The following is a 12,315-nucleotide window of genomic DNA, read 5'->3' as shown; positions in this document are numbered from 1 at the left end:
ACCCCAGGGCTGTGGGTCCACGGAGCCACACAACAGAAGGAATCTGGGCCCCTGTGTGTGTGTGTGAACAGATTTGCCCGCTGACCTGGGATGTTACAGGAGAAGGAATTGAACTTGTATCTTCTGAGCTGTTGGGGCTCTTTGTTACAGCAGCCTGGCTTTACCTTACCACACCAAGAAAAACACGCCCTGATACTGCTGTGAACAGGTGACAGAGCATCAGAAACACACATGTTGCATGATGCAAAGCTCTGTAAAATTCTGACACGAACAAAAGTCCGTGCCGATGGCTGGAAGAATTGGCAGAGATGATGCCCCTGAAGTGTCATTGTCACCTGGGTGATGCTGCGAGGCTCACGGTTTTTCTTAGTTTGGGGTTTTTTCCTTGATTTTCTAAATACTATTTCACCACCCATGGAACTTTGACTTTTGTCTCACAACTCACAGTACCGATTCCATGGACTTCTGCCACCTCTCATGTTTCTTACCATCGTGAAGCATATTTTTCCCTCTGAGTATTCAAGAGGGCAAATGCTCTTTCTGGGGGTTCCCCTGGCTGCACAGACAGAGGGAAATGTCCAGGGCAGGAGGAGCCCAGCCGGCCTGGGCAGGCAGTGAGGAGTGGGTCTGCTCACCTGGCCCTTTCCACCCCGGGCTCTCTGCCCCTGCTGGACTGGGGCCTCCGGCTGGGTCCCTGGGGGCGTCTTCAGCAGTTACTTTCCTTCTGAAACCAGAAGCGCCTGGTGGGTAGACAGTAAGCCCTCCCCCTCCCCCACCCATCCACATCCTCAGCAGAAGGGACAGGAGTGACCCCCACCCAGGGAGGCCTGAGAGTGCTTCATGCAAATCACGCCAGCCCCCATCCCGGGGGAGACTTCGAAAGCCTTGCCCCTGTCCCCACTGTGCTTGGGACAGAGTGTCCGGGGCCTGATAGCCCTTTCAGGAAACAGGGCACGTCAGAGCGGGAAGGGCCTTCCAACACTCCTTGGTCCAACCCCTTCAATGTACAAAATGGGAAACTGAGGCCCAGAGAAAGGGAGTGACTTCCAGGCAGGGTTTAAGTCTCAGCTCCTCAGCAAGAACATTTTTTACCAAACCCCGCTAGCTCCGTACAGATTTGTGTTGGTGGCCTCTTATCCATGGCATGTATTTTGCATCCAAAAAACAAACCACACGCAAATATCTCACCCATTCTCACTGAAAATACACACAGTCCCTCTAAACGCTGACCCTGAGCTCATTAAAACCAAGATGCTCTGGCTCTTGGGAAGGAAGATCGACCCCCACGGCCCCGACACATACACACACACCCCACCCCTGGCGTAGCAGAGGCAGACTCCTGCAGGGATGGCCCCGGGATCCCTGGGGTGGGGGTTGCTGAATGTGCCCCCCACAGCACACAGGAGGAGGCCCTACAGCTAGAAGCCGCTGCCCTGGATTCTGGCCCCATCGATACCTGTTTGCTGTGTGGCTATGGGGCCCTCACGTGCCCTCTCTGAGCCTCAGTGTTGCAGGTGAAAAGTCTCAGCGCGGGGTGGTCCTGATGACATTCTGGGATCGGAATGGCTGAGGAAAGAAACTTTGTTAGGTCCTCAAGTGGGCAAGCAGGACTCTGCTCCCAGCCCAGCCCAGCCCAGGAGGGCGCACAGAGAAGAGCCAGCTTTTGGGTGGGAAGAGGGAAGAGAGGGTCCCAGCTGCCCTGTGCAGCGGCTCTGAGGTGGTTACGCGGCAGGGAGAGAAGCAGCTCGTTGGGCGTGGTCTGCTAGCACCTCGCATGGTCCTGCCTGGGACTGAGCGGGTCCTCATACAGGGACGTCTTGCCGGGGTGAAGATCCCCCCTCCGGCTAGGGGTGAGTGAACCCTGGGCAGACAGAACCTTGGGGCTCCTTGTGCTCACACATTCGTTTCCTGCTTCATCCGCCCTCTCCTAGAACAACCTGAGGAGGCTGTGAGTCCCGGCTCATCCAGCCCTCCCTTCCTCCCTCCCCAGTGCCAGCCAGCAACCCCCGTGGCGGGGAGGCCTTCCCTGACTCTGCACCGCCTGTTCCCAGGACGGGGCTCCTGCTGCCTTCTTCGGTGTGGACAATTAACAACTTCTCATCACACAGCAATGCCCACCCCCAACCCCATGTGCTTCTGATGCAGCCCAGGAGTTACAAGTTCTCAGGACTAGTCTTCTGATTCCTCTCCGTGAGTAAATGCACTCACGTGATCACAGCAGCCAAGCCCAAGGCCCGTGCCATGGTTCCCCTGGGGGGCGGGGGGAGGGACCTCATGTCACCCAAAGGAGCACGGGAGGGGGCCTCCTGGGAACCGCCAGGTCTGAACAAGAGGATGATCGGAGTTTCTGGCTTTGATTCTGTTTCTGCCTGCCTTGCGTTCAGCCGTGGCAGCCTGCTCCCCGAAGCCCCGCGGGCTGACTCAGAGGCCAACCGCCTCTCTAACCGCCGGCTTCTTCAGTTCCAGGCCGCCCCCCACCTACCCGGCCCCGGGCCCTCCCAGCTGGCCTCCACCCCCTCGCCCTCCCCCACTCCTGTCCAATCTCCGCAAGGAAACCTCCTCACAGCTTTGATTTTGGCTTCCCTTCCTCAAAGCCTCATCGTGCTCTGCTGCTTCTCTCCCCCCCCAGAGAGTAGTTTCTTTAACCCTCTCTGCCAGGAGGCCTCTTTTCTTCCCTGCTCTGAGATCCTCTTCTACTCCTGCTTTTCCTCCTGCTCCTTCTCCCCTTTCTCTGCCTCCTCCACCTCCCCTTCCTCCAGAAAACCCTCCTTGCTTAATTGGGAAGGGAGAAAGAACACCCCTAAGTCATCTGTAATTGTCCAGCACCATCTCGCCTTCTCTGCCAGATGCTGCAAGTGGCTGGGGCCAGAGAGGCAGGCAGGGGGCCCCGCCCACACTCACTGCCACCCGGTACACGGCTTCCTCTTTGGAATTAGTCAGGCTCTTTCTAAAGTTCATACAGAAAAATAACCAAGCAAGAATACGCAGAGATCTTCTAAAAAAGAACCGTGAGGGGGCCTAGACCTACCATTTAAAATAGTATAAAGCTATGGTGATTAAAACAACACGAATAGACAGACAGATCAAGGGAACAGAAAAGAAAACTCTAGAGCGAAAACAAATAGTAACAGCAATTTGGTCTCTGGTGGAGATGGTGTCTCAGATCATTGGGGATAAGACGGGTTATTTATTCAACGGCGTGGAACAAATGGACAACGGAGCTGGAAGCCTGTCTCACACCTTGTACCACAATAAATCTCAGACGCATTAAAGGCATAAACATAAAAATATGAAATCTGTAAGATACTGTTAAAACATACTTTCAATGAGTTTGGAGGAAGGAAAACCTTTTATTTATTTATTTTGATTTATTATTTTTGAGAGAGAGAGAGAGTGCAGGGGAGGGGCAGAGAGAGGAAGGGACAAAGGATCCAAAGCAGGCTCCGTGCTGACAGCAGCAAGCCCAATGAGGGGCTCGAACTCATGAGCTATGAGATCAGGACCTGGGCCAAAATTGGATGATCAACTGACTGAGCCACCCAGGCCTCCCAGAATGCCTTTTAAAATACATTACAAAACCTAGGGGCGCCTGGGAGGCTCAGTCGGTTAAGCTTCCGACTTCAGCTCAGGTCATGATCTCACGATTTGTGAGTTCGAGCCCCGCGTTGGGCTCTGTGCTGACAGCTCGGAGCCTGGAGCTGCTTCAGATTCTGTGTCTCCCTCTCTCTCTCTGCCCCTCCCCTGCTCGCACTCTGTCTCTCTGTCTCTCAAAAATAAATAATAGACGTTAAAAAAATTTTTTAAATAAATAAAATAAAGTACATTACAAAACCTAGAAACCATAAAGAAAAGGTTTATAAAACTGACTACATAAAAGCCAACATTTCATCCATGGAAAAAAAAAATCCCATAAATAAACCACAAACTGGCATCTCTTAGCACAGGCAAAGGGATTGTGTTCTTAATATGTAAAGATTCCTCCAAATCCAAGAAAAACGAACAACAATCCAGATGCAAAACTAGCAAGTAAAGAATATAAATGGTTCACAAAGAAGGAAGAACAAATAGTTCTCAGACACATGAAAAGAGGCTCAACTTCATTCATAAAAGAAATGCAAATTAGCCTACAAGGAAACAGCATTTTTTTTTTCACCTAGCAAATCAGCAAAGATAAAATATATTTGCCAACACATTTTTGTATATTGCTGGTGAGGGTGTAAATTGGTACAATCTCTAAAAGAGGCCGTTTGACCATATCAAAATTAAAAATTCATATGCCTTCTGACCCAGGAATTCTACCCCTAGATATTTATCCCAGAGATTAAGAACAGACGTGCATTTTTGTAGGGCTAATGTATTGATGCACCTCTCCTAAAACAAAAAATTGGAAAATGGCCTGAATGTCTACATAGAAGGTTAATTAAATGAATCAGCCTTAAGATAGAATACCAGCAACCATTTAAAAAATGTAGCTACTCTCAGGGCGCCTGGCTGGCTCAGTTGGAAAAGCATGAAACTCTTGATCTTGGGGTCATGAGTTTGAGCCCCATGTTGGGTGTCGAGATTACTTAAATAAAACTTTTAAAAAAATGTTTTTAATGTAGCTACTCTTAAAAAAAAATGTAGTTACTCTCTATGTGCTGATATGGAAAGATCTTCAAGTAAAGCGGAAAAATCGAGGGGCAAAAGAATGTGGGTAGCACGTTACCTTTTCGGGAAGAACAAAAGTCGTCTGCCTTTATCGACATAGACGGTCTCTGGAAGGATTTGTAAGGGAGTGGAGCGGTGGTTGCCTGTGGGGTGGGACTGAGTATGGGAAGTCACAGAGGCACTTTTCATGGGATACCCTTTTGTAAGTTCTGGATTTTGCTTTGATTCTAACCAATAAAATCGTTAAAACAAAACAAAACAAAATAAAGCAGTTCTGGGGCACCTGGGTGTCTCCATCAGTTAAGCATCAGCTCAGGTCGCGATCTCGAGGTCTGTGAGTTCGAGCCCCGGGTGGGGCTCTGTGTTGACAGCTCAGAGCCTGGAACCTGCTTTGGATTCTGTGTTTCCCCTCTCTCTCTGCCCTTCCCCCACTCCTCCTCCTCTCTCTCTCTCTCTCTCTCTCTCTCTCTCTCTCTCTGTCAAAAATAAACATTAAAAATTTTTTGAAAATAAAAATAAAAGCAGAACAGTTCTTTCTACAGTCTAAGTGAGCTTTTCTGTCATGGTTGACCCTTGTTTCTTGCGGGTCATGTGTTGTTCTTCTTGTCTCAAAGCCCACCCTGGGAGACCATTCCCATCCCTCTCCAAAAACTTAAAAAAAAAAAAAAAGGCATGCATTTCCCACGGGACCCTACCCTCACCCCCGCACCCTCATAGCAGGTACATGAAGCCCTACTCCACTGGAGACAAATGAAAAAGTCTAGCTGTTCCCACCCTGTCCCCCATCCCCAGCAATTTCCATACACTCAGCTGTTTCAACATATGGGCAACATGAAGGCCTGGACAGCACTTCAGATTAGATTCCTGTGTGTGTGTGTGTGTGTGTGTGTGTGTGTGTGTGTGTGTGTGTTTAGGGGATGCTTCTGGAGGGAATGAAAAAAGGGAATCTAATTACATCAGAAGGAATCTTTCCAGCTGAGAAGAGCCTCCTCCCCAGTAAAAAATGAAAACGGTTCTCATGGAGCTTGAGATTGCCCCAAGGCGTCTGGCAAGGTTCCTGTTTGTCTTGGAAAGCTGTCCCTCCTTCCAACCAGCAGGTCCTAATCCCTAAACTCTTTGCGGCAGCCACCCAGCCCGGGCCGGGGTGCAGGATGGCAGCGGAGGGAGGGGAACACACAAAGACAGGCAGCGTGGTTCCCAAGCCTAACTGAGCATCAGAATCACCCGGGGAAACATTTAAAAATACAGATTCCCAGGGGCACCTGGGTGGCTCAGCTCATGATCTCGCGGTTTGTGAGTTCGAGCCCTGCGTCGGGCTCCGTGCAGACAGCTCAGAGCCTGGAGCCTGCTTTGGATTCTGTGTCTCCCTCTCTCTCTGCTCCTCCCCTGTTCACGCTCTGTCTCTCTCTCTCTCTCTCAAAAATAAATAAACATTAAAAAAAATTATAGGGGCGCCTGGGTGGCGCAGTCGGTTAAGCGTCCGACTTCAGCCAGGTCACGATCTCGCGGTCTGGGAGTTCGAGCCCCGCGTCAGGCTCTGGGCTGATGGCTCAGAGCCTGGAGCCTGTTTCTGATTCTGTGTCTCCCTCTCTCTCTGCCCCTCCCCCGTTCATGCTCTGTCTCTCTCTGTCCCAAAAATAAATAAACGTTGAAAAAAAAAATTAAAAAAAAATTATAAAAAAGATACAAATTCCGAGGCCCCGTCCCACCTACTGGAGCAGATCTTCCATAGGGTGGGGCCAGGGATCTATATTTTAAAAATATTTTTCTAGATGGTTCTGATATAGCCCATCCAAGAGGTGCTGTCTGGGGCCCCCGATCCAGGCCAAGCCGCTTAGGGAGAGACTGAGTCACAGAGAGCCACAAAGAGCTAGGCTCAACACGTTCTATTTGCTGTGTGACCTCAGGCAAGTTACTTAACTTCCCCGAATCTCCAGATCCTCATCTTTAAAGGGGAACTAAGGTCAGCTCTCCATGGGGTGACTTGGAGAAGTCATCTCATCAGCAAAGCGTGATGATATTTGACAATCCTTGAGCTCTACTGATGTGTGAGTCACTTCACTGCGCCCCCTGCAACCATTACCTCCTCTAGCCTCCAGTACAGCCCTACCCGCCGGTGGTACTATAGCCCCATTTTGCTGCTTAGAAAACTCGAGACTCAGAGAGGTTAAGCAATTTGTTCATGGTCACACAGCCAACCTAAGAGCCAAACCCAGAACTGGAGCTCTTAACCACCACATTTAGAACTGTCTGTCAGCACAGTCCTAGCTATCGGTAATAGGAATATCCTGCCACTGTCCTCAGAGCAGAGAGCAAAAGGATGTGGGTGGGGAGAGCACGTCCCGGTCCCCAGGAGGCTGAGGCTGATACGGGTCACTGTGGCCCAGTTACTAAGGTGAAAATAGTAAGTATGTGCCATAAAAAAAAAAAAAAAAAAAAAAAGGCGTGGTCCCTGCTTCTGCCAAACCTTCCTCCGCCTTGGCTGGTCCCCGCCTCGCCTTGTCCCCGCCTGGTGGCATTCCATTTTCAGTTTCTGTTGTGAAGAGTGATGGCGTCGCCTAGGTGGGAGCCTGGCCATGTTATGAACACCAGGTGGGGACAGGCTGACCCAGCCTGGCCTCGGGCAGTTCAGGCAAGTGGGAACCTGGCAGAGGCCTGCGAAACCCAGGCTGTCACTCACTGCCACACACTAATTGCTTTAATTAAGGTGCAGGGCTGTAGGTCAAAGGAGCACATGATCACGGTTGAGGATGTAAACAGGATCTTAAATTAATTTACAGGGAGGGCTCCTCTTACTGACATCAGCGGTCAGGTCTTCAGCCTGGGATGAATGCGTTCCTGGACAAGAGCTTTGTCCTGACGGAGGCTCCTGAGTGGAGTGGGGGCCTAGGAAAGCTATTTGGAAGAGGTGTGACTGGCACGTGGTCAGGAAAAAACATCAGCCAGTGACCGTAGCAAGGAGAAAGTTACTGTCTTTTCTTTTTTTAATATTTGTTTATTTTTATTTTTTTAATTTTTTTTGATGTTTATTTATTTTTGAGAGAGACAGAGACAGAATGAGAGTGGGTTGGGGCAGAGAGAGAGGGAGGCACAGAATCTGAAGCAGGCTGCAGTCCCCAAGCTGTCAGCACAGAGCCTGACGCGGGGCTTGAACTCACGAGCTATGAGATCGTGGCCTGAGCTGAAGTCGGACGCTCAACCGACTGAGTCACCCAGGAGCCCCAATATTTGTTTATTTTTGAAAGAGAGACAGAGAGTGTGAGCAGGGGAGGGGCAGAGAGAGAGAGGGAGACAGAGGATCTGAAGTGGGGCTTGAACTCACGAACGGTGAGATCATGACCTGAGCCAAAGTCGGAAGCTTAACCGAATGAGCCACCGAGGCGCCGCGGACGTTGCTTTCGTCCCTACTGTGCACCAGGTTCATTCACATTAAGAACTCTGGGTCATCCCCCAGCAATATGGAGACAAGTAGTGTGCTCCCCATTCTGCAGATGGGGAAACTGAGGCTGAGAGTCAGCTCTAAATCTGGGCTATGATCACAGAACTAGATAAGCAACAAAGAACAGGAAGATTAGTCAAGACCCCCCATGTCTGTCAAGTGCTTTATCATTTATGTTTTTACCTATTACGAAATCCTATAGCACAGGCATGTTTATCACCATTTTACAGAAGAGAAAACTGGGGTCTGGAAAGCCCGAGGTCCTTGCTGGCAAGTGGTCTCTCTTACAGCAAAAGTCACTCTCTTTCCTGGGTACCTCAGAGTCTCGGATCGCAAGGAACCCGTGAATCTACACTGTATCAAATAATAATGGAATAAACACTACACCTTTTATGTTTGCGTGCTGCTTTTCAAATTTTTTAATGTTTATTTATTTTTGAGAGACAGAGAGAGACAGAGTGTGAGCCGGGGAGGGGCAGAGATAGAGGGAGACACAGAATCCAAGGCAGGCTCCAGGCTCCAAGCTGTCAGCACACGTGGGCTCGAACCCACGAAGCGTGAGACCATGACCTGAGCCAAAGTCAGACGCTTAAATGACTGAGCCACCCAGGTGCCCTTGTGTGCTGCTTTTCAAATGTTCACCAACCATTACTATATTGGATAAAATATATAGTAAAATATAATTCGTAGCTGCTTTTTTATCACTGCATCTCTCCCCCCCCCAACTTGATCCCAATCGATGGTTACCAAAATACATCCACTAAACCTTGGGGGTCTGAGACATGAGTCGATGCTGTAAAAGGACTGTTATGATGGAAAAAAAACTGGGAGAACTTGCTCTATCCTCCCCAGGGGGAGCATATTCTGGAAGGAAAGCAGGTACCCTTCCAAGGGAATGAATTTGACAATGGGGGCGCCTGTCTGAGGGACAAGAAGATGCTTCTCCAAAAGGATACGGAGGGAGCAGAGCTGGGAGGGCGGATTCACTTTTCTGTGATGATGCCCTGTGACAACCCCCAAATCTCCACGTCTCATGACAACGAGCTCTCAAGTGTGCAGGCTGGCTGCGGTGGCCTGTCCCGGCTGTGGCTGGGATTCAGCTCTGCTCCACGTGTCTCTGTCCCAGGACCCAGGCAGAAGGAGCAGTGACCGCATGAGGCACGCTCTTCTCAGGGCCGGAGCCCCAGAACCCAAGTGGTCCGGCAGGCAGATATAAGGCCTCTGTTCGGATGAGCCGTAAGTCATGTCCACCCACATTCCATTGGCAAAGCCAAGGTCCCTGGCAGGGGGGGAGCAGTATAATCAGCTCACAGCAAAGAGGAGACAGTGAATAGCTACTGAACAGTAATATATGGCTGTAGGATGATGACTCTCCCTACAGCTACCCGGGAAGGAAGTCCTGGAGGACCGTTCCAGGGGAGCAGGTCCCAAGAAGCCAGAACTTAAAATCCACAGTAGTTTCAGACCAGGACACATGCGGCCAGCACCTGACAAGCATTAGGGATGGAGACCTTCCAGGCCCTTGGCTGGGCCCCATTCTGCACCCACTCTGCCCTTCGAGTTACCGCAGCTCAGCCTTGGAGCCTCAGAACAATCGAGCCAGCCCCAATCCAAGACTCCCGCTTCTCCCGCCATCCCTGCCCATCTCAGGGGATTGCTTCCCCACCAGCTCGTGAAACATTCATTTCCCCTAATTCAAATATTTTCACTCTTTGGAATACTTATTAATATAGTATTTTAAGACGCATTTTTTAAAAATCACTCTTTGCTCTGGCTGGGACAGTAGTTCATAAATTATTGATTTCTACTGGCAGGAAATGAAGATTCTCTTCTTTCTTGAATGAAAAAAGACAATGCCTTGGCTGGAATCTCATAAGGAGAGGCAAGTGGGGGGGGGGGTGCAGGAAGAGGGTGTTCACCCATCCAGGGCAAGGGGAGGAAGACACGAGTCCCCTTTTCTCCATCTGTAAATGGAGTTCCAATTCCTGGCTTTCCTCACTCTGGTTTGGGCCGTGGGCTTGGCGGGATTCCTGCTTTGTCTCTGGCCGGCTGTGTTACCCTAGGCCAGTACTTGCTCTCTCTGAGCCACAGTCTATGCCTGTAAATGGCATAGTGCCACCTGCAGCAGGGGGGCGTTGGGAAACAGGGAATGAATGACACGGTGCCTGAAGAAGTCACCATCCTCCACCAGGTCCTAGTAAGTGGCAGTTTACTTCCTTCTCCCTCTGGTTTCAACTTCCACCGGAATGGTGCACCTTGTTCTTGCAGCCACCACATTCAGACTCTGAAATCAACACGGGGTTGGGCCCAGGGCAAGAAAAAATTTCAGTCTGGGTTCAGCAGGGAGGCCCTCTGTGCTGCCTACAGGTCCCCCACAAGGCAATCCAGCATTGCCCTTGAGCCTGGCTTGTCCCCCCGGGAGGCAGGAGTGACCTTGATCAGCGATCCTCAGCGGTACCAGTCGAGGGAGACCGCAGGACTCAGCACCAGGGTGAGAGTTGCCGCGCAGCCTGCCTTCCCTGCCAGCCGCCGCCGCCGCCACCCCAGCCTGTCGTCCCCAGGGAAGCCATTAGCATCTCGAGACCCCTTGCAAGCCTTGGTAAATCAGGCTTCCTGTGTGGCGGTATTCACTGGAGACTCAGAGAAAGACGCAGAGATGTGGGGAAAGACAGCTGAGAGCCCGAGGGAGCGGGCCAGGAAGGGCGCTGAGCGGCATCTGCACCAGCCCCGCGGAGGAATCTGGGCATTTGACCAGTTTTCCTGGCCATCCGCAGGAGGCTGGTGTCCAGACAGCGGGAGGTGGGGACCGGGGGCCGCAGCAGCCCCTGATCAATGAAGGGCTTGGAGGCTGGGCACCCAGCCCTGGCCCAGCCACCTGTGAATGGGTGACTTCTTGGGCCAGAACCCCAGAAGCAGGGCGTCTTAGCCCCAGGGCAGCAGGACCTGGAAGGCTGGAGTTTCTTGAGACAGTGACCCAGGGGCTTGGTACATCATTTGTTCCTGAACATCAAGTGCAAAAGCTTTGAGTTGGGTTATATAAATTAGGACAGATCCCCGCAATGCCATTCTTGGCCATTGTTCTGATGAGCTTTGTGGGCAGGAGGATAAGGCTTTGTCCTGTAACAGCTCCTGGGGTGGTCCTAAAGGAGCCCAAGGGAGGGGCAAGCCCGTGGAGTCATGGACGGTAAAAAGTAGTCTGAGTCACTGATCTGGCCCAACCTACACAACCGAATGAAGAAACCCAGAAAACTGGAAAGGTGTGGACAACATCGCACAGCCAATTAGGGCAGAGCCTGCACCAGGCCCCAGCCTCCATTCCACTTCCTTCTCCACGTGTCTGTTTTCTCCACACCCACTTGGCCGCTGTGGGGCTCACTCTTCCCACCTGCAAAATGGCAATAATCACGCAGCCTTTCCCACCCTAAGGTCTGAAACAGATGAAACAGGGTGGGATCAGACAGCCACAGCAGTGCCCTTGGCTTGAGGTCAGGATCACCAGGCCCCCGGAGACCAATCCTCCCCTGGGGGGCGTGGGGAAAGCTCAGCTTAACCTGCTTCTCCCTCGCAGAGCAGCAGAACCCTGATAATAACACATTTCATTGGAACTATTCTCCCTGATGGCTCAGTCGCTTGAGTGGCTGACTTGGGCTCAGGCCATGATGTCACAGTTCGTGAGTTCGAGCCCTGCATCAGGCTCGCTGCTGTCAGATCCTTTGTCGCCCTCTCTCTGCCCCTCCTCTCTCTCTCTCTCTCTCTCTGCCCCTCCCCTGCTCACACACTCTCTCTCTCAAAAATAAAAATAAACAATAAAAAATATATGGTTTTTTTTGGCACCTGGGTGGCTCAGTTGGTTGAGTGTCCGACTTCAGTTCAAGTCATGATCTCCAGGTTCGTGAGTTTGAGCCCCGTGTCGGGCTCTGTGCTGACAGCTCGGAGCCTGGAGACTGCTTCGGATTCTTTGTCTCCCTCGCTCTCTGCCCCTCCCCCACTCACGCTCTTTCTCTCTCTCTCTCTAAAAAAATGAATAAACATTAAAAAAAAAAAAAAAAAGAAACTATTCCCCCTGGGTCCCTGGGCTGGCTTTCATTCAGATCATCTGTCTATCAGGAAACACCATGCCCATGGCCAGAGCCAGGTTGAGAAACAGGTGACATTGTAACAATTTTTTTTAATGTTTTATTTATTTTTTGAGAGAGAGAGAGAGAGAGAGTGCAAGCGGGGAAGAG

The 12,315-nt window shown here is 50.9% G+C and overlaps 1 long non-coding RNA gene across 1 annotated transcript in view; it reads right to left on the bottom strand.

The window, feature by feature from the left end:
- Positions 1–384: 384 nt before the first annotated feature.
- LOC122485730 overlaps positions 385–12,315 on the bottom strand; it is a 30,471-nt gene continuing 18,540 nt past the window's right edge. The window contains exons 2-3 of the long non-coding RNA XR_006297937.1: positions 1,457–1,566; positions 385–724 (exon numbers count right to left, since the gene is read on the bottom strand). This is a non-coding gene — a long non-coding RNA (uncharacterized LOC122485730). The remainder of the gene's footprint in view (positions 725–1,456; positions 1,567–12,315) is intronic.

Source organism: Prionailurus bengalensis, chromosome E1, assembly GCF_016509475.1.
Source record: "Prionailurus bengalensis isolate Pbe53 chromosome E1, Fcat_Pben_1.1_paternal_pri, whole genome shotgun sequence".
NCBI lineage: Eukaryota > Metazoa > Chordata > Mammalia > Carnivora > Felidae > Prionailurus > Prionailurus bengalensis.
The sequence above is the reverse complement of the archived record's forward strand: the minus strand, read 5'-3'. Positions and strand labels throughout refer to the sequence as shown.